Genomic DNA, 27030 nt, shown 5'->3' on the forward strand with positions numbered 1-27030 from the left:
GCGCGGCTCCCGCGGCCGCGGCGGAACGAAACTCCGACACCGGCCCCGCCGCGGCTCTGCTGGGCGCCGCGGGCGGCCCGGCCCCGCCCCGCCCCGCCCCGCCCGCAATTAACACCGCGGCGGGGAGAGGCCCAGAGGCGTAAAAACCTGCTGTGCTCTGGGCTGGGCTGGCCACTACGCGAACGACACGCGCTCTCTTTAACCTCTCTCCCCTCCCAGAAGAGAAGGGAGAGAGAATAAGGCAGACGGAGGCTTATGGGTCGGAAAGAAACTGAACGACTTTAATGAAATCTTGACAGTAACGATAAAAGATGACCACACTAATAAAAAAGGGAAAAATACAATATACGCAAACCCAGTATCAGAGTCCTCCTCGGACGCCGGCCACTGAAGGAAGAGGCTGACCCGTTGCTCCCTCAGCGTTTATGCTGAGCACGATGCCCATGGGATGCAAGACCCCCGTGGTCAGCTTTGGGTCACCTCTGCCCTCATCGGCCCCCACTGAGCACCTCCATCCTCCTCCTGCCCAGCAGCACCTCCCCACCAGCAGCTACCGCCACCTGCCGCAGGCCCCTCAGATCAACCCCCGCAGCCCCTACAGATCTCCCCTGGGCTTTACCCCCAGCCCTGCCCTACACTTTCCCCCGCGCCTGCCCCAAAACCCTCCCTCGCAGCACCTCCCAGCCCTGCCCCATACATCCCCACGGCATTTGGCCTTGTCGAACCTCACGCCATTGGCCTTGTCCCATCGATCCAGCCTGTCCAGATCCCTCTGCAGAGCCTTCCGACCCTCCAGCAGATCGACACTCCCGCCCAGCTCGCTGTCCTCTGCAAGCTGACTGAGGGTGCACTCGATCCCCTCCTCCGGGTGGTCGATAAAGACATGAAACAGAACCGGCCCCAGCACCGAGCCATGGGGAACACCACTGTGACCGGCCGCCAGCTGGACTGACCTCCATTCACCACCACGTACGCCCATCCACGCCACGGGCAGCCAGTTTCTCCAGGAGAATGCTGTGGGAAACTGTGCCAAAGGCTTTACTAAAAAGTCTAGGTAGGCAACTGTGGAATAATTACTAAATTGGCCAAGAATACAAAAATACAGCATTGTTCACACGTTAAGGAAAGTCATAAAATCAAGAGGCTTCTGAGGTAGAATACAGCCCCAGCTAGCACACGAAGAATGCCACATCTGTGATTCCCTGTACAAGGCTGTTTGCGAAACTACACGAGGGATGGAACGGAACGCGCTTGTTCCGTGGCCTTCCCTTGTGACGAATAGCAGATATGGGGACGAGATGGTACTACGGAACTGATAAGCGGCCTACACGCTACCCGAGCCAACATTTCGTCAAATGTTGATGAAATGCTGTCCTTTTGTGCGAACTTTGCTCACCACAATGTACCAAAACACACCTCCATCCCAGAGGCTATCCGCCCCCGGGGTGTGAACACTCCTCCTTGAATACATTAATCATAATAAAAGTACCTATGACTAAAGTCACTCAAACTCCACTTTGAAGATAAAAAAATAGTATAAAAATAGCCCAAGAGAGAGGGGATGTCAGGGAAGACACCATCGCGAAGAATTCCACCGCTGATTTCCGGGATCAGTCGACGGGCTGAGCCTTTCTTCCCCCCCATAGGGACGCCTTTTGTAAGACTTCGATTACACCGAGTGCTTTCTCGGGACTTAGAAATTTCTCTAGAGAATCTCTACCCTACATTTATAGCCAGGCTGTATCGTTTATAATTTGTCGCGCGTTTGTATACTTAACAATATCTTTATTTGCACGTGCTTTGCAGACAGTGTATTTATCACCGGCAATCCTAAAGAACCTGTATATCTGTTCTTTAAATAAACTGCACTGTTTAAGTAGCTAGTCCTTTCGCTTTCTCACTGAACGCGACCAAAAACTCGAGAGAGGCCGTGCTAGTTCAGGAGCATGACTAGACTGAAGGTGCAGTCCACTGTTAGTGTATCCAAATCGTGATAGTTTAATACATATTAAACGCCATTGGACTGATAGTGCTGAATTGGGCATCACTCAGAATTTAAACCTAGCCGCACCTAGCCCCCACCTCGGTGAGGAGTGTTAGAACGCAAGGGGGTTTATCTTCTGCCCAAAACCGCTTGGCCCCGTTTCACGCAACAGCAACATCCACAGCCTTTCCCTCGTCCACACCACCCCTTTCCTCCCTGGACCAAAGAGCCCATGGGGACGGCCAGAGAGCAGAGGCCCTGCGGGGAGGGCAGTCCCAGTCAGACCAGCTGCTCAGGTCCCACCCAGATGCGAGCACCGCGCAGCCCCCAGCTCTCAGAAGGTTTCAAAAACCACAGGGCTGCTTCTTGGAAACGTCCCCATTCCTAAAGGCACGGATGCTTCCCCTTCCCAGAGGGGCCAGCCCAGAGCGGGCAGAACCGCAGGCAGCGGAGCCAGAACTGATGCCGGCACTGGAGCGTCACTGTGTGGGAAGGCAGCTGCCTGCAGAGGACACCAAGGCCTCTTTGCTTCAGCCAGCAGCCCCCAACAGCAGGAGAGACCCCTCCCCGCCTGGTGTCCCCGCAGGCTGACGTTGCCGAGGACGGCGAGACGGGTGCGACAAGAGCTGGCACCAGGTGCCGTGGTGAAGGCCTTGCGCTTGGGCTCCTTGAGGAGCACCACTGGAGAAGGGCAGGGACAGAGCGGCCACGGGCGCACCTGGGGACACCTGCGTGTCCCACAGCAACCCTGGCACACCCGGAGGAGCCAGACAGGAGCAATGCCTGGGGACAAGGCCCAGGGCGGGGGCACCCCGAGCTGCTGAGCGCCCCCAGGACGGAGCTCTGCAGAGGCCGCTGCCGCCGGGCTGGGTGGGAGCTGTTGGCTCGGGCCTGGCAGGGCCCCCGCCAGGGGAGAGCAGGGGCTGCCCCACGCCGGTCCCGGCCGGTCCCGGCCGGTCCCAGCTGGTTCAGAGCCACGGCACAGCTGGTCCCAGCCGGTCCCAGGCGTGGGCATCTCCATGGCCACCATCAGGGCTTTGTGACGCGCTCGCCGCATCATACCGAGGCCATTGTGACGCCGGTGGCCGCGGGGGTATTTAAGGAGCGAGAGCGCAGGGGTACCCACTCCCAGGAGAGCAGCTCCCTCGGGAGGTAGCATCTCCCCTGGGTGACCATGGCAGATCGACGGCTGAGGACGCCGAAGATGCCGATGGAAGAGGAGGCGAACGCCCACTCCCAGCCCGACAAGGGGCCGCCGAGCCTGCAGAAGAGGCGCCAGGTGAGGGACGGGGCAGGAGGGAGAGGCCGGTGGTGGGACGGGGCCGCTCGGAGCTGCCTTGCTGCCGGGGCCGGGCTTGCTGGCATGACTGACTTGTAGGATGGCATGACTGGATGGAGAGATGAGGGGAGGGCAGTGGATTTTGTCTACCTTGGCTTCAGCAAGGCTTTCGATACGCTCTCCCACAGCATCCTCACAGGGAAGCTTAGGAAGTGTGGCTTAGAGGAATGGGGAGTGGGAGGGCTTGAAAAGTGGTTGAAAGGTAGAGCTCAGAGGGCTGTGATCAGGGGCACAGAGTCTAGTTGGAGGTCAGTGACGAGTGGTGTTCCCCAGGGGTCAGTACTGGGTCCAGTCCTGTTCAATATATTCATCAGTGACCTGGATGAAGGGACTTGCACCCTCAGCAGGTTTGCTGACACTACAAAGCTGGGAGGGGTGGCCGACACACCGGAAGGCTGTGCCGCCGCACAGCGAGACCTAGACGGGCTGGAGAGTTGGGCAGAGAGAAACCTTATGAAAGTCAATGAGGGGAAGTGTAGGGTGCTGCACCTGGGGAGGAGTAACCCCATGCACCCGTCCAGGTTGGGGGCTGACCTGCTGGAGAGCAGCTCTGCAGAGAGAGACCTGGGAGTCCTGGTGGGCAACAGGATGACCGTGGGCCGGCCAATGTGCCTTTGTGGCCAAGAAGGTCAACGGCATCCTGGGGTGCACCAAGAAGAGCGTGGCAAGCAGGTCGAGGGAGGTCCTCCTCCCCCTCCACTCTGCCCTGCTGAGGCCGCATCTGCAGTACTGTGTCCAGTTCTGGGCTCCCCGGTTCAAGAAGGACAGGGAACTGCTGGAGAGGGTACAGCAAAGGGCTACCAAGATGATGAGGGGACTGGAACAGCTCTCTTAGGAAGAAAGGCTGAGGGACTCGGGTCTTTTCAGTCTGGAAAAAAGAAGACTGAGGGGGGACCTTATCAATGCTTAGAAATACTCAAAGGGTAGGTGTCAGGAGGACGGGGCCAGGCTCTTTTCAGGCTGGGCACAAACGGGCAGCAACTTGAAGATAGGAAGTTCCATCTAAACATGAGGAGGAACTTCTTGACTTTGAGGGTGACAGAGCACTGGAATGGGCTGCCCAGATAGGTGGTGGAGTCTCCGTCTCTAGAGACATTCGAAACCCGCCTGGACGCGTTCCTGTGCAACCTGCTCTGGGTGACGCTGCTCTGGCAGGGGGTTGGACTAGCTGATCTCCAGAGGTCCCTTCCAGCCCCTATCATTCTGTGATTCTGTGGGGGCCGCTGTGCCAAGGCAGCCACCTCCACCCCAGGCCTTCTCCTCCTCCTGCCCACAGGTGGCCCACAGGCAACCAGAGGTAGCGCCGCAGGGCAGGCAGAGCCCGGCCTCGTCCCTCCATGGGGACAGGCTGCCACGGCTCCCCTGCCCAGAGAGTTTGCAGGCCGCTGGGAGGCGCCGCGCACAGGTAGGGAGCCCGCGGGAGACGGGGCCAAACGTCCTCCCAACGCCGGGAGCTGCCGATGGGCAGGCGGGACATGCAGGAGGGGACAGGCGGGCTCAGCCCCCATCACAAGCTGGGCCCACCGAGCCATGCCCAGCAGGATGCCCGGGCATGCCAGGGCTCCCGGGAGTCACCGTGGGCTGCGAGGGGACCAGTCCTCTCCCAGCTGTCTCTGGGACTGGCAGCAGCCGCCTGCGGGGACGAGCGCTGCCCGGGGGGCTGGCGGGGGAGCCCGGCCGCAGGAGCTCTTCCAGCTGGGCCGTGGGAACAGGGCCAGAGCCACACAGCCTCTCTCCTCGGCTTCTCTTGCAGTCGGACAGCGTGGTGCGCAGCAAGGCACTGCCCTGCAACAGGGTGGTGCTGCAGGAAGAGACGCAGCTCAGGCAGGCAGGGACAGCCGGGCACGCCACCACCGCTCGGCCAGCAAGACGCGCCAGCAGCTGCTGCAAGCTGCCGCCTCTGCCACCAGCACCCTCGACTCCTTCTGCCGCGGGCTGGGAACCGGCCAGCAGCACTGCAGCCAGCGGCTGCCTACGGCTGGTCCCACCTGCTCGGGGCATCAACGGTGAGCAGGACAGACCTGCGAGGGTGAGGACGTTCAGGCCTGCCCAGCAGCTCCCTCCAGCCTACAGAGGAGCTATAAAGGACACAGCCCGGTGCCTCACGAGTGAGGTCCTGGCCAAGGTTTTCCTTGGAAGCGGGGGACCCAGCCAGCAGCCAGCAGCAGCACGCGGAAGGGCTGAGGCCATGACACCAACATCAGACAAGGTGTTAGCGGCCAATGGAGGCAAGGCTTTTGCAGAGGATGCAGCCATCCTGTCCATCAAGACAGAGTCCCTGGAGGAGCTGGAGAGGAGCTGCCTGGCCCGCACCAGGCGCAGCCTGGCCCAACTCAGCAATGCCACCCTGCAGTGGCAGCAGGACAGCCCGGAGGAAAAGCCAGGGGCCTTGGCCGAGGAGCAGGAGAAGTGCAAAGACAGCAGTGACAAGGAGCTGTCCCAAGGGGAAGACATCAGCATCCACACCATCTGGGTCAACGCCTCCGTCCCGGAGCTCTTCCAGGACACCCACGCTGGTCCCCAGGAGGAGTCCGGCCGGCCCAGCCGCCTGGGCACAGGGGTGGCAGGAGACATAGCTGGAGACCTGCAGAGCGCGTCTCCTGCCCTGGCTGGTCCCACGGATGCTGAGCCGGCAGCTTGTGCCCTGGCCGGAACTCCTGAGCAAGAGGGGCACCGCACGCCTCTGGCTCCCATGGCAGAAGAGGAGGCAAAGGCAAGCGCTTCTCCCATCCTCAGCGAGCAGGCCCCTGCAGCAGAAGTAGAGAGCTGGGCACCTGCCCCATACACCCCCCCAGACTATAAGGACGAGGCTTTAGAGGACACAACTCTGAGCATGGTGAGAGAGGCTCTCATCAATTCTGTGCTTGTGAACCAGCGCTTGCAGGCACCTACCCCATACACCCCCCCAGAGTACGAGTACGAGGCTCTGCAGGACACAGCGCTGAGCATGGTGAGAGAGGCTCTCATCAATTCTGTGCTTGTGAGCCAGCACATGCAGGCACAAAATGTGGATGCGGCAACAGCAGCAACACCACCTGCAGCGCCACAGGACAGCGAGTCTGCCTCGGCTGCAGAGCCTCGGGGAGAGACCAGCGCAGCCCCTCTCATCCCTTTGGCACGTGAGCATGGAGAAAACATGGCTTCTCCCACGTCGGAAGACCACTACGACGAAGCGGCTGCTTCAGTGCCTGAAATCCCTCTGGCAGAAGCTGGCGCTCCGCACTTTGCCCCAGCAGCACAGGCAGAGAGCCAGGCACCTGCCCCGCGCAGCCCCACAGCCTACGAGGCTCTGCAGGACATGGCCCTGTGCATGGTGACAAAGGCTGTGGTCAGTGCTATGGCTGTCATACAGCACAACCTGGCCCAAAGCAAGGCGGCAGCAACAGCCGCAACACCACCAGCAGCAGCTCAGGACACCGAGAGCCAGGCACCTGCCCCACACGGACCCACAGCCTCCGACGAGGCTCTGCACGACACAGCCCTGTATATCGTGACGGAGGTCGTGGGCAAGGCTGTGCTTGTCACCCAGCACGACCGGGCACAACGCATGGACAGCGTGGCAGCAGCAACACCTGCAGAACCTTGGGACACCGAGTCTGCCTTGGCTGGAGAGCCTCAGGGAGAGGGCAACACGGCCCCTCTCACCCCAACAGCCCTCGGTGGCGAGGGGCTGGCAGGAGCTGGCCCCTTGCCCACCCAGCCCCTCGCCTACAGCTCTCCTTCCCCCACAGGCATCGCCACCCTCCAGCATGCCCCAGCTCGATGGCAACAGCCCTCCCTCTTCAGGAGGGCGCTCAAGGCTCCGCGCAAGGCCTTCTGCTGCTCCTGCATCACGGGAGAGAAGGAGCAGTAGTGCCCTGCTGCCAGTGCCAGGCGGGTCCCCGGAGATGGCGCCTGGCCCTGAGCCTGCGCAGCGTCCAGAGGGAGCGGCACGGGCAGGCAAGCAAGGGATGGGTGCATGGACGGCACCCCAGGCATTCAGCTGCCCTGAGGACAGCGTGCTGCCAGCCTCTGCTCGGCTGTGGCTGTTTTCTGAGGTCAATAGAAGATGATGATTTTACCCCAGTGCTCGTCTGTACCTGGTCCGTCGCAGGAGAAAGACAGCTATTGACCAACAACCCCAGGTCCTTTTCCACCAGGCAGCTCGCCAGCCACTCTTCCCCAGGCCTGTAGTGCTGCATGGGGTTGTTGTGACACAATTGCAGGACCACAGCCTACGAGGCTCTGCAGGGCATGGCCCTGTGCATGGTGACAAAGGCTGTGGTCAGTGCTATGGCTGTCATCCAGCACAACCTGGCCCAAAGCACCCAGGCTCTTGGCAGGGACACCTCCCACTAGACCAGGCTGCTCAAAGCCTCATCCAGCCTGGCCTTGAACACCTCCAGGGATGAGGCATTGACAGCTTCCCTGGGCAACCTGTTCCAGCGCCTCACCGCCCTTACAATACAGAAATTCTTCCTGATATCCAATCTAAATCTACCCTCTTTCAGTTTGAAGCCGTTACCCCGTGCCCTATCATTACACTCCCTGATAAAGAGTCCCTCCCCATCCTTCCTCTAGGCCCCCTTTAGGGACTGGAAGGCTGCTCTAAGGTCGCCCCGGAGCCTTCTCTTCTCCAGGATGAACATCCCCAACTCTCTCAGCCTCTCTTTCTAGGAGAGGTGCTCCAGCCCTCTGATCATCTTCGTGGCCCTCCGCTGGACCCCTTCCAACAAGTCCACGTCCTCCTTGTGCTGAGGACTCCAGAGCTGGACGCAGTACTCCAGGTGGGGTCTCACCAGAGCGGAGCAGAGGGGCAGAATCACCTCCCTCGACCTGCTGGCCACGCTTCTTTCGATGCAGCCCAGGATGCGTTGGCTTTCAGGGTTGCAAGCGCGCATTGCCTGCTCATGTTGAGCTTCTTGTCCACCAGCACCCCCAAGTCCCTCTCCTCAGGGCTGCTCTCAAGCCATTCTCCGCCCAACCTGTATGTGTGCCTGGCATTGCCATGACCCAGGTGCAGGCTCTTGCACTTGGCCTGGCTGAACTTCATGACGTTCACACAGGCCCACCTCTCGAGCCTGTCCAGGTCCCTCTGGATGGCGTCCCTTCTCTCCAGTGTGTCGACCGTGCCACACAGCCTGGTGTCGTCAGCAAACTTGCTGAGGGTGCACTCAATCCCACTGTCCATGTCACTGACAAAGACGTTAAACAGCACTGGTCCCCGTACTGACCCCTGAGGAACACCACTCGTCACTGGTTTCCATGTGGACATTGAGCCATTGACTGCAAGCCTTTGAGTGTGGCCATCTAGCCAGTTCCTTATCCACCGAGTGGTCCATCCATCAAATCCATGCTGTTCCGATTTAGAGACCAGGACGTCGTGCGGGACAGCGTCAAACGCTTTGTGTAAGTCCAGGTAGATGCTGTATCTACCAATGCGGTGGCAACATCATAGAAGGCCACCAAATTTGTCAGGCACGATCTGCCTTTGGTGAAGCCATGTTGGCTATCACCAATCACCTTCTTATTTCCCATGTGCCTTAGCAGAGATTCCAGGAGGATCTGCTCCATGACCCTGCCGGGCACAGAGGTGAGACTGACCGGTCTGTCGTTCGCTGGGTCATCCTTTTTTCCCTTTTTGAAAATGGGACCCTGCCTTTGCATTCTGCAACTTGGGTGCTGTGGTTGGAGCCCTTGCCAGTGAAGACTGAGGCGAAAAAGTCATTCAGCACCTCAGCCTTCTCCATACCCTGCGTGACCAGGTCTCCTGCCTCCTTCCTGACAGGGCCCACGTCTTCCCTAATCTTGCCTTTACCCCTGACGTACTTAGAGAAGTTTTTTCTTGCTGTCCTTGGTGCCCCTAGCCAGATTTAATTCTCTCTGGGCTTTAGCTTGCCTAATCTGGTTCCCGGTCACTCGGACAGTTTCTCTGTATTCCACCCAGTCAACCCGTCCTTGCTTCCACCCTCTGTAGGCCTCCTTTTTGCTTTTGAGCTTGTCCAGGAGCTCTTTGTTAATCCGCGCAGGCCTCCTGGCATTTTTGCCTGACTTCCTCATTCTTGGGATGCACCGTTCCTGAGCTGAGCTTGGAGGAGGTGATCCTTGAATAGTAACCAGCTCTCTTGGGCCCCTCTTCCCTCCAGTACCTTTTCCCATGCTACCCTGCCAAGCAGGTGCCTCAAGAGGCCAAAGTCTGCTCTCTTGGAGTCCAGGGTAGTGAGCTTGCTGCGTGCTCTCCTCGCTGCCCCGAGGATCTTGAATTCTACCATTTCATGATCACTGCAGCCGAGGCTACCCTTGAGCTTGACACTCGCCACCACCTCCTCCTTGTTGGTAAGGACAAGGTCCAGCGTAGTTCCTCTCCTTGTTGGCTCCTCTACCATTTGAGGAAGAAAAAACGTGTCCAGAAATACCCCAACTGCGCAGCAGGTTGTTTAGCCAGTCCCATTCATTATCGATCTATAGCTGATTAAACCCTTTGTTCAAGTGCTGGATACTTTTATGGATAGACTCAGAGTGGTCAGAAAGATTCATACAACACATACCTTCAAAATCTTCACACCCGTGGCCTTGCGCTAAAAGCAAAAAATCAACGGCAGCTCTATTTTGCAGCGTAGCATGCCGAATAGAATCTACATCTGCTAATAACCCACTTAACCCTCACGACGTGGCATTGGTCTGTTTAGCCAGCCAACACCCTATTTTATTCAGCGTACTTAGTGCCGTTGCTGTTCCTAGCGAAGGGAGAATGCTTAGCCCTATTCTTTGTCCGAGCTTCGGGAATGTTATACGGTCGTCACAGGATGGAGTAAAGGTATGAACTGTTCTCTTGGCGCTGTGGTTACTGTGTGCTCTGCTCACTGTGTCTTTGGCCGCACGCAGGCCTCTGCTCGTAGATCTGCCCCATCTCCCCCTTTTTTGTTTAACACCAGACCATTTATTAACAAGGTCGCCATGACTGGTGCTTCTACTCGTCGTGACGCTCTTAGCAGGTTATGTACTGAACACAATTAAAAACAGAATCAAAAAGAACCCTGCTAAGGCAATAAATACCCAGATTCCTAAATTTAGCCCAGAAAGCCAATTTCGTTGGATTTACCCACGAGAAATCCTTTTGTAATATTTCAAATACATTGCGGTTCATTAAGTCTTGAATCTTTAGTATTTGAGCTTTTAGCTGATCATGGAAAGGACGAACATTTTGTTGCAACGACATGTCAAAAGCACCTTGGAGATGGTGTTTAACCATTTCCCAGCCATGTAGCAACGTATTCCAGGGGAGAGATGTAACACAAAGTCTTCGAGAGTTGTACTCCCAACCACAATACAGAGAAAGACGTGTTTTTAACGCATTTTGCTGATCCCCTATCCATATTACTGCTGTTTTATACCCTACTCGCGTTAAATTTACACAATAAGATTGATTACGTTCTTGTATACTTGCATTTTGAGCCGAAGCAAACATACGGATGAGAAGTACAAATCATTACAGAATTGTCTTGCTCACAACTTCTATTTGTTGTAGTATTATCTGTGGTTAGCATGCACCCCGATTTAAGGTGCTTATAATACACCTTCGGTTGTTCAGGCCATTCAACAGTTCTTACGAAATGTCGCTCTACTGCTGTGGATGACAAAGAAGACATGTTTAGAAAATTTAAAACATGAGAGCGTATGTGGACAATAAAATAAGGAAACTGTCTTTTTCATAAAAGCACCATTAATTGCAGTAAAAGATTAAATAACAATTGGTTCTCTACTTGTTTTATAAATGCTCCTTCCAGTCTTTGAACAATACCAGGACCATATTGAGAGTCTGCCACTACGTTTAACGGTTCCTGTTGATATAAGTCAAAAGCCTTTACTGTGTCCCTGAACCATCTCCAAACACCGTACGGGTGCCAGCAAGAGGCTTTGGTGCTAGCAGGATGCACGGCTGTAAAGGAATTTGTGAAAGTGACTGTAATAGTCTGTGCCAGGGGAAAGAATAATTTATTTGCCCAATATAGTGTACTAAGGCAATTTGTAGGTTAAGACTTTGTGATAACCACGGGTCAAGGTCGTCCTTTTTGATGGGGACGTGTATGTGGCTTGGATCCATTCCAGAAAGCTGCTGACAGCCCAAACGACCCTGGGAAAACAATCGTGGTAACATTTCAATCATCATAGTTACTGGTTTTGAAAAGGTATGTGGCAAAAATACCCACTCTAATGCAGTCAGGCTCTTTGCGAGTGCATCATCCCACTGTCCTATCAGGGCGTAAGGTTGAAATTCCTGTAGGAAGGTGTTCAATGCGTCTTGCAGCAGTAGTAGACTATATCTTATCTGCAACGTGCGTGCTGTAATGCCTTCTGAGCTGTTGGGGTTAATGAATGTGGAACCTAATGGGGAGGGGGGGGGGGGGGGGGCAGACACAGCGCTTCAGGGCGTCCCCTGTATCTTCAAAGTACGCCCATGTCTCTCTCCCCCTCTCTGACCCGAGACAGCCCCCTTATATCCTGCACTGGATTGAGTGGAGAAGTACAGGCTAGAGTCGCCGCACGCGTGGCCAGCACATGCAGCGAGTCCCACCAGACTCTCCTGCACTGGATTGAGTAGAAAAGTACAGGCTAGAGTCGCCGCACGCGTGGCCAGCACATGCAGCGGGTCTCACCAGACTCATGATCCAGCTTTGCCAACAGCGGCTGTCTGATACGTGACTACATTGTTGTAATCCCTTCTTGTTATCTTCTTCTGTGAAGGTCGGGTTCTCATGGGTATGCACATAGTTTTTGCAGCAACATATTCTACAACTCGTACACGGGTACGATGCAAAGCGGCACCTACAACTGATGGTATAATGCTTATTAAACACAGCAAACAGCATACTAAACATAACAGACAAATTCCTTCCACACAGGCAATAATTTGCTCCAACCAACCCCACCCCCAAGTCCATCCAGCAAAGAGCTTTCACCCAGTGGTCTCCACAAGTTGCTGGTTCGGTCGGCGCAGTTCTTGCGCCTGGGCATGGATGGATTTGGAGTGGTCACTTAGATTCATAGAACACAGTCCTTTAAAATCTTGACGGCCATGTCTGTGAGCGGAAAGCAAAACCGTGTCTTGACAACCATGTCTGAAAGCAGCTCTGTTTTGCAGCATCGCATGTCGAATACTACCTACATCTAGCAATAACTCAGAAATAGCTGTACTAGTAGCATTACTAAACTTATCCTTGGCAGCAAGAGAGTCCTTGTTAGCAAGAACCCTTGGCAGCAAGAGAGTCCTTGTTAGCAAGAGCGCATGCGGACTCCCTGTTCTTGCTGGTACTGTGCTTTGATCTTCTTCAACAACAGGCCAAGATTCTTGAGCAGCTCGATAAGGTGTCTGTGAGTCCGTTACAGACTTATGTCATCCAAATGTTTTTCTTGCCAGCACCCGAGGCTGAATAACAATCGGTGTGATATATGTGTTTTCCAGCACCCGGGTGCGAGTCCCTTGAGTGTATTTACAATCCTCCTCGCCGATCTTCCGTTGTTTTCCCATATTCTACCCCCTTGCTTAAGAGACCGCTTCTGCTGGGGTTCATTTTAGTCTCGCAGGGTATAACACAGAGTAATTTACTAAGGCATGCAATAACATAGACACATACAGGAAAAAACCCAAAACATATCTCTATGGTACTGCTTTGAATTGGGTGTCCTATTTCTCTTTTTGTGCCGCTTTCTCGTAGCGCGTGTGGCATACTTTGGTGCTAACGTGGCACATTTCCCATCTAATTCTTCTTGTTTGGGTTTCTTTTTTTTTTCCTCTCTCTTTTTTTTCTCTTTTTTTTTCTTTTTTTTTCCCCCATCACTTATGACTGACATAAAAGTCTGCCTTTGCAACCAGAGCTCAGTTTCTCATTTTCCTTAAGTTTCTCATTTCCTACAGAGCACCCTATAGATTTTGGCTCAACTCCTTTTCCCGATCGACCACGATCTTATAGGCAAACAACAAACAACGAGCCATACGCCCTGCACGGGCGAGCCGTTCCTGAGAGCGTAAGCATGTCGGCTGGTGAAAACTCCCCCAAGATTTCAGGACTTCCATCGGTTCTACGGCCCATCCTGGTCTGTCTACCTGGGGCGCGCTCGCCTTACGTCTAAACATTGTGTATATACAAACTTCTTCACTTGATGGAGTGTCGGCCCTAGTCGCGTACGAGAACAGGACCACACCGGGCAGAACACCTGCTCAAGGGCAGTCACCGAACGACACTGCACACAACAAAAAACAGACAGTAGCACAGATGCTGATCAGCAGGCAGAAGCTGGCGCCCGCACACACTTACACAGCAGACATACAAAAAGAGCACTTCTATCTCAGGGAGACGGCTGGGGAGGGGAGGGGCTGAGGTGGGCGGTGGCAGGAGCAAAACAGCTCTGGCTCCCTCCTTCTCTGCTGACATGCTGACAATGTACCGCAATACCCCGATTCCGGCTGCGCACGTACAAACAGTTGATAAGGAGGAAGAGATGCAGTACCTGGCGCAAATGGAGAAGGGTTAAAAATGGAGGAGCGCGGTAACAACTTTCGTTGCTGTTGCTGTAAAATCCCCACAGTTGGAGCAGATGCAGGCATAGCTTTAATTGGGGTTAAAGGTGGACATAAATCAGGTTCAGTCTCTGGATGTATTGGACCAGGATCAAAGGGGGTTCCCAGGATCATCCTCAGGGCTATTACAGAATAGGGTAGAGTGAACTGGAGTGCCTCCTTTCCCTTCGGCATGTTCTGATCTTGGCAAGACCGGGGGGCAATCGTCTGCTTTAAAATTAGGAGGTGCGGCGGTTGCCCCAGACGGGGCAGCATCGTTATTGCTCGCAGCTTGTCTGATACCCTCCTGTTTCCGTATTATCTCTGGAATTTGCCACCAATCGGTTTGATAAGAGATAGATCCCACTCGGTTGCAAGCTTCTATCATATCTATTAAGCCTGGATTCTCTAAGGCTTGTAAGATACACCTACAATCGACATGAGCATTCTCCACCGCAAGCTTTAACATCAGTGCTTCCTTGGCTTCTACGTTCTCCACTTGTTTATGAATAGCTTCCTGCAGGCGGTCAATAAATGCCACGTAGGGTTCATTAGGACCCTGCTTGACAGTTGTGAAAGACTGAGTTGCCTTTCCCATGTCAGGAACTTTTACGATAGCTTGTAAAGCAAAGTCTGCTGACTGTCTTAGTATCTCTGGAATTAATCTCGCCTGCAGCTGTGGGGTATCAACAGGCGCTTCCCCTAACAACTGAGGGATGCCCGCTCCCCGTAATGGATCGCCGTCCCCTCTTGACAAATTATCTACTGCGGCGGCGCTGCACGCATCTCTCCAGTGAGCCATAAAAAGAACTCGCTGTGTTGGGGTAGAAATAACTTCGGCCAGCTGCTTGATATCGAATGGAGTTAGTGTGTGTCCTTTCCTAATGTTATTTAATAGTCCTTGTGCATAAGGGGAGGTTAGTCCATGCCGCATAATCGTTTTCCGCATTTCTCTAACCAGCTCCCACCTTATCGGTTCCCAGGTATTCGTCCCGTTTTGATTAAGCAGTACCGGACAGGCGATGGCAGTAGCGGCTTCCATATCGCCGTCCTGTAATGCCTGTTTACGTAAGTTCTGCCAGCGTTGAGCAGGATCATAAGTTGCAGTGACTGCCGGACTTGGAGCCGGACTTGGCAAGGAATCGCCCCAACCCGGTAACACAGGAGACCGCGGCGGTATCAACGTCACATCTAGCGGGGGTGCTAATGGCGCAGCCGGACAGCTCGGGGGTTCAGGTTTCCCCCCCTCCGTCTGAGTGGTAATCGGGCTGTCCGGTGCCATAGCTGCAACGGCGGCTGCTGTGGCATTTCGTTTGGATTTTACCTGCTGTTAAGTATCTTTAATCAACCTCCAAGTTGTCAAAACCTTTGTGGCAGTCGCATCCCCTTTTGTGGCAGCCTCAAGTAAAGTTTCGCCCGCTTGCTCCCAACTTGATAATTGGAAAGCCGTTGTAGAATCAGCGGGAAGACCTTTGCTTTTTAGCCATGCCAGTAAAAGCTGAGGAGTTCCTTCATCGTATTTAATACCCCTTTTACTTAAAAACTTTTCTAAAATACATACAATCGCCTTTTCCTCTGAGGACACTTTCGATCCCATCCTCACACGTCCCCGGCTGCTCACCTTTTCCTGGTGACTATTTGTCCAGACTGCAGCTCTCCGATACCGCTGCCTTTTTTCGTTCAGCCGGGCTGCTCCACCGGTCGTACATTCCTACGATTCAAGTTCTCGTACGTTCCTACGATTTTTGTCCCTGTTCGGGCACCATTTGTGGAGCATGGATTCACGGACTCTGGCGGGGTACAGACCAAAGACCTTTATTGCAACAATCTGACAGGCTTTATAGCTATACACGCTCTCCACGCCCAAGTTGTGTCCTGCTGATAGGTTGGGGGTCGACTGCCGTGCGCTTCTCTACTTCTTCCGATTGGTTTCTGCTGTCTGTTCACGAGGAGCAGCAACTTCACTCTCCCACAGCAACTTCACTCTCACGTCCTGTTCCTTGATGATACTCCCCGATACTTGTTTTTCTGTTCTCTCAAGCCCTCTCTCAAGGACGCAGCTTTATCTCATCAAGGTCGAACAGATCTCCTATGCTGCTCTCTATTCCCACAAGTCAGTATCCATCCATTCCAACGGTCCAATCGTAAGAGCCATCCCACCACGTCTCTGTGATGCCAACGAGATCGTAGCCCTGAAGGCGCGCGCACATCTCTAACTCCTCTTGCTTATTTCACAGAATCACAGAATCACAGAATCTTAGTGGTTGGAAGGGACCTCTGAGATCATCGAGTCCAACCACAAAAAACAAACAAACAAACAAAAAAAACCAAAACCAAACACCAACACCCACCTACTAAACTCCACACCCACAACCCCACACACAACACCCCACCACAAACAATAATCTTGGGCACTAGAGCATGCCCTGAAGAGCCATGTCTACACGTTTCTTAAATACCTCCAGGGATGGTGACTCCACCACCTCCCTGGGCAGGCCGTTCCGGTGCCTGACCACTCTTTCAGTAAAGTAATTCTTCCTAATATCTAATCTAAATCTCCCTTGCCGCAGCTTCATACCATTTCCTCTGGTCCTGTCGTTATTCCCTTGGGAGAAGAGGCCAACCCCTGCCTCTCTACAGTTTCCTTTCAGGTAGTTGTAGAGGGCAATGAGGTCTCCCCTCAGCCTCCTCTTCTCCAAACTAAACATGCCCAGCTCCCTCAGCCTCTCCTCATAGGACTTGTTCTCCATACCCCTCACCAGCTTGGTGGCTCTCCTCTGGACACGCTCCAGCACTTCAATGTCTTTCCTGTAGTGAGGGGCCCAAAACTGAACACAGTACTCGAGGTGAGGCCTCACCAGTGCCGAGTACAGAGGCACGATGACTTCCCTACTCCTGCTGGCCACGCTATTCCTGATACAAGCCAGGATGCCATTGGCCCTCTTGGCCACCTGGGCAAACTGCTGGCTCATGTTAAGCCGGCTGTCCACCAGCACCCCCAGGTCCTTTTCTGCCGGGCAGCTTTCGAGCCACTCTTCCCCAAGCCTGTAGCGTTGCCCGGGGTTGTTGTGACCAAAATGAAGGACCCGGCACTTGGCCTTATTAAATCTCATCCCATTGGCCTTGGCCCATTGATCCAACCTGTCCAGGTCCCTCTGTAGAGCCTTCCTACCCTCGAGCAGATCAACACTCCCACCTAGTTTGGTGTCATCCGCAAACTTACTGAGGGTGCATTCAATCCCCTTGTCTAGATCATCAATAAAGATATTGAACAAGACTGGCCCCAAAACTGAGCCCTGGGGGACACCACTGGTGACCGGCCGCCAACCAGATTTTGCTCCATTAATCACAACTCGCTGGGCACGGCCATCCAGCCAGTTTTTTATCCAGCGGAGGGTACACTTGTCTATGCCATGATTCTCCAGTTTCTCCAGGAGAATGCCGTGGGGGACGGTGTCGAAGACCTTACCAAAGTCCAGGTAGACAACATCCACAGCCTTCCCCTCATCGAGAAAGTGGGTCACATGGTCATAGAAAGAGATCAAGTTGGTCAGGCAGGACCTCCCTTTCCTAAACCCATGCTGGCTGGCCCTGATCCCTTGGCTGCCCTGCACTTGCCTTGAGAGCTCACTCAGGATGATCCTCTCCATGATCTTTCCCGGTACAGAGGTCAGGCTGACAGGCCTGTAGTTTCCGGGATCCTCCTTCCGGCCCTTCTTGTAGATGGGCGTCACATTGGCCACCCTCCAGTCATCCGGCACCTCTCCTGTTGACCAGGATTGTTGATAGATAATGGAGGGAGGCTTGGTGAGCTCTCCTGCCAGCTCCCTGAGAACCTTTGGGTGAATCCCGTCCGGCCCCATAGACTTATGCGTGTCCAGGTGCATAAGCAAATCATTAACTACTTCCTCCTGGATTACAGGGGGGTTGTCCTGTTCTCCATTCTTATCTTCCAGCCCAAGAAGCTGAACACCCTGGGGGTAGCTGGTCTGACTATTAAAGACAGAGGCAAAGAAGGCATTAAGTATCTCAGCCTTCTCCTCGTCCTTGGTTGCAAGGTTTCCCCCCGCATCCAGTAAGGGATGGACATTCTCTGTCACTCTCTTTTTGTTGATGTATTTATAGAAAATTTTTTTGTTGTCCCTTATGTTAATTGACAGGTTGAGTTCCAGCTGGGCTTTTGCCTTCCTGATTTTTTCTCTGTATGACCTAACACGATCTCTGTACTCCACCTGTGTTGCCTGTCCCCTCTTCCAAAGGTGGTAAACCTTCCTTTTTTCCTTAAGTCCCATCAAGAGCTCTTTGTTCATCCAGGCCGGCCATTTTCCCCGCCCTTTGATTTTGCGCCTCATGGGGACAGCCTGCTCCTGGGCCTTTAGGATTTCCCTCTTGAAGAGCGTCCAGCCTTCCTGGGCTCCTTTGTCTCTCAGGACTACCTCCCATGGGACTCTCCCAACCAGGGTTCTGAACAGGCTAAAGTCTGCGCACCGGAAGTCCAAGATGGAGGTTTTGTTAACCCCCTTCCTTACCTCACTATGGATGGAAAACTTAACCATTTCATGGTCACTAAGCCCAAGACGGCCTCCGACCTCCACGTCCCCCACTAGCCCTTCTTTGTTTGTGAACAGTAGGTCTAGCAAGGCACCTCCCCTGGTAGGCTCACCTACCATTTGTGTCAGGAAGTTATCCTCCATACACTCGAGGAACCTCCTAGCCTGCCTGCTCTCTGCTGTGTTATATTTCCAGCAGATGTCTGGTAAGTTGAAGTCCCCAACTAGAACAAGGGCTGGCGTTTGCGAGACTGCAGCCAGCCGCTTATAGAATACCTCATCAACCTGCTCATCCTGGTTGGGTGGTCTATAGCAGACTCCCAGCACAAAATCACCTCTGTTAGCCTTCCCTTTCACCCTTACCCATAAACACTCAACTTCTTCATCACTGGAGTCTATCTCTATAGAGTCAAACAGCTCCCTAATGTACAGAGCCGCACCCCCCCCCTTCCTTCCTTGCCTATTCCTTCTGAAGAGCTTATAGCCACTCATTGCAGCATTCCAGTCATGACCATCATCCCACCACGTTTCCGTGATGGCGACTACGTCGTAGTTGTCCTGCCGCACAATGGCTTCTAGCTCATCCTGTTTGTTGCCCATGCTACGTGCATTAGCGTAGATGCACTTAACCTGGGCTACTGATTTCACCCCCATCTTTGGCCCTTGACACTCAGGTTCATTACCAGCGGGCCTGGTTTTATCCCCTTCCCCCTTAACTTTCGGCTTAAAGCTCTGTCCATGAGCTTTGTTAACTCTTAGCCTAGTACCCTTTTCCCCTTCTAGGAAAGGGTTTTCCCAATGTTTTCTAGCAGTAATTTCTAAACTTCTATCACCTTTCTCTGATGAAATGTCAGAGTGGGAGTCCTCACTAATGTGGTCTCCTTCAAACCGTGGCATGCTTTCCTCGGGTTTAACCTTGACAGGCCCAGTTATCTCCCCTTCCCCCCCTCATATCTAGTTTAAAGACCGGTCAATGAGCCCTGCTAACTCCTGCCCCAAAATTCTTTTCCCCCTCTGGGACAGCTGTGTCCCACCTGACAATGGCATGCCAGGTGTCTCATATAGCCACCTATGTTCGAAAAACCCAAAGCCCTGCCTGTAACACCAGTCCCGGAGCCACAAGTTGATCTGTTGCCTCTTCCTATCAATTTCTTTATTCACAGTTGCCACTGGTGGGATAGAAGAGAAGACAACTTGTGTTCCTAACCCCTTGAGCTGCTGCCCTAAGGCTCTAAAATCTCTTTTAATTGATTTCGGCCTCCTCCTACCCATTTCATCACTACCCACCTGAAATACTAACAGGGGGTAATAATCAGTGGGGTTTACTAGGTCTGGGAGTTTGTTTGTCACATCCCTGACCCGTGCCCCAGGGAGGCAACAGACTTCCCTGTGTAGCAGGTCAGGGCGGCATATTGGTCCCTCTGCCCCCCTCAGCAGAGAGTCACCCACAACTATGACCTTTCTCCTTTTCCTTTTGGAGCTAGTAGTGAAGTTGGGTCCGCTGTGACGTGTACTTTCTGTCTTCTCTAGTCTTGGTGTGCCATCCTCCTCTCCATCGGCCAGTTCCTCTTGCAGGACCCCATACCTGTTCTGCAGGGGTAACTGGGAAGCTGGGAGAGGTTGGGAGGGGACTCGCCTGCTTCCTTGAGCAGGGACCTGTTTCCATTCCCCCTCTTCTCTGCGATCCTCTCCTGTTGCTTGGTGAGAAGAGGGGAGAGGGTCCTCCGATTTACACAGGGCCTCAACCTGTTCCCCTACTCTCAGGGAGTGGGCCCACCAGTCAATCTCTCTTTCACACTCCCTGATGCTCCTCAGCCTCTCTACTTCATCCTTCAGCTGGGCCACCAGGTTAAGCAGATCATTCACCTGTTCACATCTTATACAGGTGTTGTCTCCGCTACCCTCCATTGCCAGCGCCAGGCTCCGGCACTCTCTGCACCCAGAGGCCTGCACGCCCATATGTTTGCGTGGGGCCTTGGTCTGGGTGCCCACAGCTTTACTAAACATAGCCTTCGATCTGGTAGCAACCATAGCTGAGTCCCCAGGAGCGACTGACCTTACCATGTACGCCAGTAGAAGCACTGGGCCCGGCCGGTACACACACCAGCTCAGCGTTTCCCATGCTGCGTGCAGTCGCGTAAAGGCACTTCCACTGCGCGCCCAGTGAAGCTGTCTCCCTGGCTGGAGCGTTTGCTTTTCCTTCCTGCTGCTCTTCAGGTGGTCTTCCTCTGGGGTGTTTTATCTGTGACTCCCCGGCTCCTCCCTCCTCAGGAGCCCCTGGCTCCTCCCCGTAAGACTTCGAGTGCGCTGCCGCATACCCAGCACATCTCGGAGCAACAGGTTGAGGGCCTTCACTAGTGAGCCACCCCTCAGACCTTGCAGCATCGTCCCTCGGCTTGTCACGAGCAAGCCGTGTGGCATCCCCCTCTCCCAACAAGCCTACTTTAAAGCCTGGTCAACAAGCCCCGCTAGCTCACGAGCAAAGACCCGCTTCCCCCTTTCAGAGAGACGAGCCCTGTTCGACGCCAAAGAGCCTGGTGCCGTGTAGGCCATCCCATTGTCAAAAAACCCAAAACTGTGGCGGTGACACCAGCCATGGAGCCACGTGTTGATAGATTGCGCACGTCTGTTCCTTACAGTGTCCCTGCCTGTAACTGGGAGAGCAGAAGAACAGACACCCTGCGCCCCAGACCGCCTTATTAACTTTCCCAAGGCTCTGAAGTCTCTCTGGATTGCTCTTGGGCCCTGTGTTGCCACCTCGTCACCACCCACGTGAAAGAGCAACAGCGGGTAGTAGTCCGAGGGCCGAACCAGGCGGGGAAGTTTTCGAGTGACGTCCCTAACCCAGGCCCCGGGGAGGCAGCACACCTCCCTGTCAAGAGGGTCTGCCCAGCATATTGGGCCTTCTGTTCCCCTCAGAAGGGAGTCTCCTACTACTATACCGCGCCTCTTCTTCCTTGTAGAGGCAGTTTTTAAACTAAAAAGGGGGTAGGCCTTACTGCTCCCGGCATCTCTTCTCGTGTGGCCAAACCATCTCCCACGCCATCCATGGGTTGGCCTACCTCCCCAAGAGCCTCGTACCTGTTGTGCAGAGGCACCTGGTTAGGGGATGTGGGCAAGGAGGGAGCGCGCTTGCCTCCCCTATTACGGACTAGCCTCCATTCACTAGCCTCCTTTTGTCCACTGCCTTCAGTCTGGCAGGGGGGAGGTACCAGATCTCCTTCAGCTCGGGGTCTTTTTGGTGGCTCTTCTGGTTTTTTACTCAGGGAGGTCAGAGTCCGAGTCCACCAATCAATTTCTTTCTCACTCTCCCTGGTGCTCCGCAGCCGTTCTACTTCCTCTTTTAGCTCTGCTGCCAGGCTGAGGACATCATCTACCTGGTGACACCTCACGCTGCTGTCACTGCTTCTACCATCCCCTGGCCCTGAGAGGTGAAGGCACTCCCTGCAGCCAGTGACCTGGGTGGCTGCGTGCTTCCAGGGGAGCTCAGTTTGTACGGCCACGTCTGCTCTGGCAAGTGCAGAAGACTCAGGAGGCTGCATCCTTCGGGTAGAGACCATGGCTGAGCTTCCCTCCCGGGCAAACTGCCGCGCCGCGCTCCCTAGGCCCGCCTTCTGAGGGGATGGGAGCTGGCTGCTGCCGCTGCAGGCTCCGCCCCGGCCTCGTCCGCCGCTCTCGCCGAGCTGCGGGTCCCTGGCGCTGCCCGGGCTTGTCCCGGCCTCAGAAAAATGCGGGAAAAGCCCCTTTTCGCCGCCATCGCCCGGCTCCGCTGCCGACATGCCGGCACCGCAGCTCTTTGTGTCGGCGAGGGACCAAGAGAGGTCTCCCACATCTACTGAGCTCCACTCAGTGTTAGTGACACCAGCACCAGGCCCCACGGGGGAGAGTCCCCGCTTTGGGGGAATAGGCCCCAAATCGGGATGGGAAAAGGGGGAAAAGGAGAAGGGGGAAGGGGCGGCTTTGGAAAGCGCTTTGACGTCTTCGAGAGAGACTCAGAGGGGAGGGCAAGCTTCCAAACCCTTTCTACAAACAGGCTTTCTTTGCATTTTAGAAACCTCATATGGCATAGACACGCTTCTGCATCTATTTACACATCTATATATACAAATTGTCTATTTACACTTCTATAGAGTATCTACTAAGAGTTAGATCTATTTAGACTTAAACATTAACACTTCTTATACAGAACATCTAATTAGACTAGCTATCTGTTTGGACATACATTTTGACACTTGAATATCTCTTTATAAATAAGTCTGCTAAAAATCTTGTCATAGTCTAAGCTCCTTTATATCATACAAAATCACAGAATCCATATAGAGAGAGGTTTTTATTTGGAACTCCTTTTATATATGTAAATGCTTATTATTTTTCAGTAGATCTAAAAATGAAAGACTGTTCCCCTATTTCAATGCTTCACACCCAGACTTACAGGTTTTAACAGTTTTTAACCACCACACCACCAACCCCTGAATTTTCAGACATTTTGGGGCTGCCCGGCCCCAGCAAGGTGCAGCTGAGGAAAAGCCAGGGGCCTTGGCCGAGGAGGAGGAGTGGGAAGACAACAGTGACAAAGAGCTGTCCCAGGGGAAGACATCAGCATCCACACCATCTGGGTCAACGCCTCCGTCCCGGAGCTCTTCCAGGACACCCACGCTGGTCCCCAGGAGGAGTCCGGCCGGCCCAGCCGCCTGGGCACAGGGGTGGCAGGAGACATAGCTGGAGACCTGCAGAGCGTGTCCCCTGCCTCGGCTGGTCCCACGGATGCTGAGCCGGCAGCTTATGCTCTGGATGGAGCTCCTGAGCAAGAGGGGCACCGCACGCCTCCGGCTCCCACGGCTGAAGAGGAGGCAAAGGCACCAGGTTCTCCTGTCTCCAGCGAGCAAGCCCCAGCAGCACAGAGAGAGAGGCAGGAACCTGCCCCATATAGCCCCCCGTCCTACAAGTCTCTGGAGGACATGGCCCTGTGCATGGTGAAGGAGCTATGGCTGCGATGGTCCTCATTTGCAGCATTGTTCCTGGCGCATGGTCAGCGCTATGGTTGCGATCCGGCACAACCTGGCAAAAAGCAAGGCTGCGGCAACAGCAGCAACACCAGCAGCAGCAGCTTAGGACACTGAGTCTCCCTCAGCTGGGGAGCCTCGGGGAGAGGCCAGCACAGCCCCTCTCGTCCCAGCGGCACGTGAAACTGGAGAAAACATGGCTTCTGCCTTGTCTGAAGACCACTACGGTGGGACCAGCACAGCCACTGTCTTGCTGGCAGTGCACACGGATGAAGCGGCTGCTTCAGTCCTTGAAATCTCTCCGGCAGAAGTTGGCACTCCCCAGTTTGCCCCAGCAGCGCAGGCAGAGAGGCAGGAACCTGCGCCGCGCAGCCCCACAGCCTACAAGTCTCTGGAGGACATGGCCCTGTGCATGGTGACGGAGGCTCCGGTCAGCGCTATGGTTGTGATCTGGCACAACCCTGCAAAAAGCAAGGCTGCGGCAACAGCAGCAACACCAGCAGCAGCAGCAGCTCAGGACACCGAGTCTCCCTTGGCTGGGGAGCCTCAGGGGGATGCCAACACAGACCCTCTCACCGCAGCAGCGGACAGCCAAGGAGATGCAGCAGCTTCCCTCGTGCCCCTCGGCACCAGGTGAGGACGTCCTAGGTAGATCCCCAAGCCGAGGGCAGACCTGGCCCGGCCGTCCTGGCGAGCGGCAACCAGGGCAGGCTGGCAGCACTGCAGACACGGGGACTGGCCCTGCCCTGGCCACCCCTCCCTGGGGAAAGCCCTCAGTGGCGAGGGGCTGGCAGGAGCTGGCCCCTTGCCCACCCAGCCCCTCGCCTACAGCTCTCCTCCCCCCACAGGCATCGCCACCCTCCAGCACGCCCCGGCTCCATGGCCTTCCCTCTTCAGGAGGGCGCTCAAGGCTCTGCGCAGGGCCTTCCGCTGCTCCTGCATCACAGGACAGGAGCAGCAGTAACGCCCTGCTGACAGTGCCAGGCGGGTCCCCGGAGAGCCTTCAACCCACCAGCAGATCAACGCTCCCATCCAACTTGGTCTTCTCTGCAAACTGACTGAGGCTGCACTCGATCCCCTCCTCCAGATCGTTGATAAAGACATTAAACAGAACTGGCCCCAGCACCGAGCCCTGCAGATCACTGTGACTGGCCGCCAACTGGATTGAACGCCATTCACCACAGCACTCTTTGCGCCCGGACACTCAGACGGTTTTTCACCCAGCGAAGCGTACGCCCATCCAAGCCACGGGCAGCCAGTTTCTCCAGGAGAACGCTGTGGGAAACCGTGTCAAAGGCTTTACTAAAGTCTAGGTGGGCAACAGCCACAGCCTTTCCCTCGTCCACTACGCGGGTCACCTTGTCATAGAAGAAGATCTGGTCAGTCAAGCAGGACCTGCCTTTCATAAACCTATGCAGATGGGGCCTGATGGCCTGGTTGTCCTGTATATGCCGCCTGATGGCACTCAAGAGTATCCGCTCCATAACTTTTTGTGACACATCATCGCTGCCCCAGTGACACCGCAGTGTCCCAAATGACATCACCACCCCCGCAGACACACACACACACACACACACACACACACACACCCTTTTCTTATTCCCCCAAAAAAAGGAACAAAACGACCAGACCCAGGGCTGGCCCCTTCCCCTCACGGGGGCTCTGCCACCGGCTGCAAACCTGGGCTGGGGCATCTCTCGAGCAGCACGAGACACATACAATGAGGCACCTGGAAAACAAAAGTCCCCAATTAGAGTTCAGCGTGCAAAAAAAATAGCACAGAAGAGAGTAGAGGAACTCCGTCAGACCGAGGGATGGGACAGCAGCTGAGCTACAGGAGGATTCTAGGCAAACATCTCAGCTCCAAATACAGCACAACCTTCAAAAGCCAGCGCCAGCTCAACTCTTAAAGTCAGGATTAAGACTAACCGATGCCATTTTGAACACGTCCTTAGCATAATGGCGAACCCTCCGGCTGACGCTGGGAAACGCCGGGCCCCTTCCTCCCAGCGTGGCCGCAGGGAGATCCATCGCCTTGCGTGCGGGGCGGCAGGAGCGGGCTGGGCCGTAACCAGAATCGATGCCGACGGAGCCACCGCCGCAGCTACAGCCCTCACGCTGCTGCCGCTGCCCACCTCGCTCGCTGGGTCAATGCAGCTAAGAGGGACGGGTCAAACCCTGAATAGCAAAAAGGAACAATAAAGAACAAAGCTCGGTCGTTCGCTTCACGTCGAAAAGGTGTGCCCACGTTCACATACACTCATTAAAAATACTTACACTCTGAAAGTATTCGACTTTCCTCTGGCACCAGTTTAGCTCGCACAGCTGTGAGTTGATACCATTACAGTAGCTCTCTCCAAAATACAGAGTTATAATTGGACTACAGGGTTTTCTCCGTGCCACCCAAGGAGGAGGGACATCCAGCCAGCTGCACTGCCCGAGAGAGATGCTACTGGCCTGCCGGGGAAACGCGCCACTGAAAGCCAGACAGAAAGAAAGTACTTCAGAGCACGCCGCCCAAATATCGGGAAAAACCCCACAACAACGCCTTACATTCGGCTGCCTCTCTTTATAAAGCTTTAGAACTAACCCCCGACTGCTTAAGGGCACCTCCTAAACTGTACGCTACAGCTAGACCCCCCGGCAGCGCTCCCTGGGGTCCGGCACTTCGAGGGCAGGGCGGGCCGGGCCCAGCCGCCCCCCTCCGAGCCCAGCGCCGCCCGGCGTCCCCCCCACCCCGAGAGCCCCCGGCCCCCGCCCCTGCGGCCACCGCGACCCGCCCGCCGCCGCCGGAAGCCCCCGGGCCGCCTCTGCCCGACCCGCGCCGGGAGCGGCAGAGGCTGCCCGGCCCCAGCCAGGAGCCGCTGAGCCGGGCGGGGCCGCCCCTGCTCCCCCCGGCCGCGCACGGGCTCGGTCCCGAAAGCCCCCCAGCGACCCCGCGGCAGCGCTCGGCCCGGGGCCGCTGCCGCCCTCGCCCACCCCGGCAGGGCAGAGCCCGCACCCGCCCGCCGGGGCTGCGGCCGGGGGATCCCACAACGCGCCCCGGCGCGGCTCCCGCGGCCGCGGCGGAACGAAACTCCGACACCGGCCCCGCCGCGGCTCTGCTGGGCGCCGCGGGCGGCCCGGCCCCGCCCCGCCCCGCCCGCAATTAACACCGCGGCGGGGAGAGGCCCAGAGGCGTAAAAACCTGCTGTGCTCTGGGCTGGGCTGGCCGCTACGCGAACGACACGCGCTCTCTTTAACCTCTCTCCCCTCCCAGAAGAGAAGGGAGAGAGAATAAGGCAGACGGAGGCTTATGGGTCGGAAAGAAACTGAACGACTTTAATGAAATCTTGACAGTAACGATAAAAGATGACCACACTAATAAAAAAGGGAAAAATACAATATACGCAAACCCAGTATCAGAGTCCTCCTCGGACGCCGGCCACTGAAGGAAGAGGCTGACCCGTTGCTCCCTCAGCGTTTATGCTGAGCACGATGCCCATGGGATGCAAGACCCCCGTGGTCAGCTTTGGGTCACCTCTGCCCTCATCGGCCCCCACTGAGCACCTCCATCCTCCTCCTGCCCAGCAGCACCTCCCCACCAGCAGCTACCGCCACCTGCCGCAGGCCCCTCA

Source organism: Rissa tridactyla, chromosome 1 (genome assembly GCF_028500815.1).
Source record: "Rissa tridactyla isolate bRisTri1 chromosome 1, bRisTri1.patW.cur.20221130, whole genome shotgun sequence".
In the NCBI taxonomy this organism is placed as follows: Eukaryota; Metazoa; Chordata; class Aves; order Charadriiformes; family Laridae; genus Rissa; species Rissa tridactyla.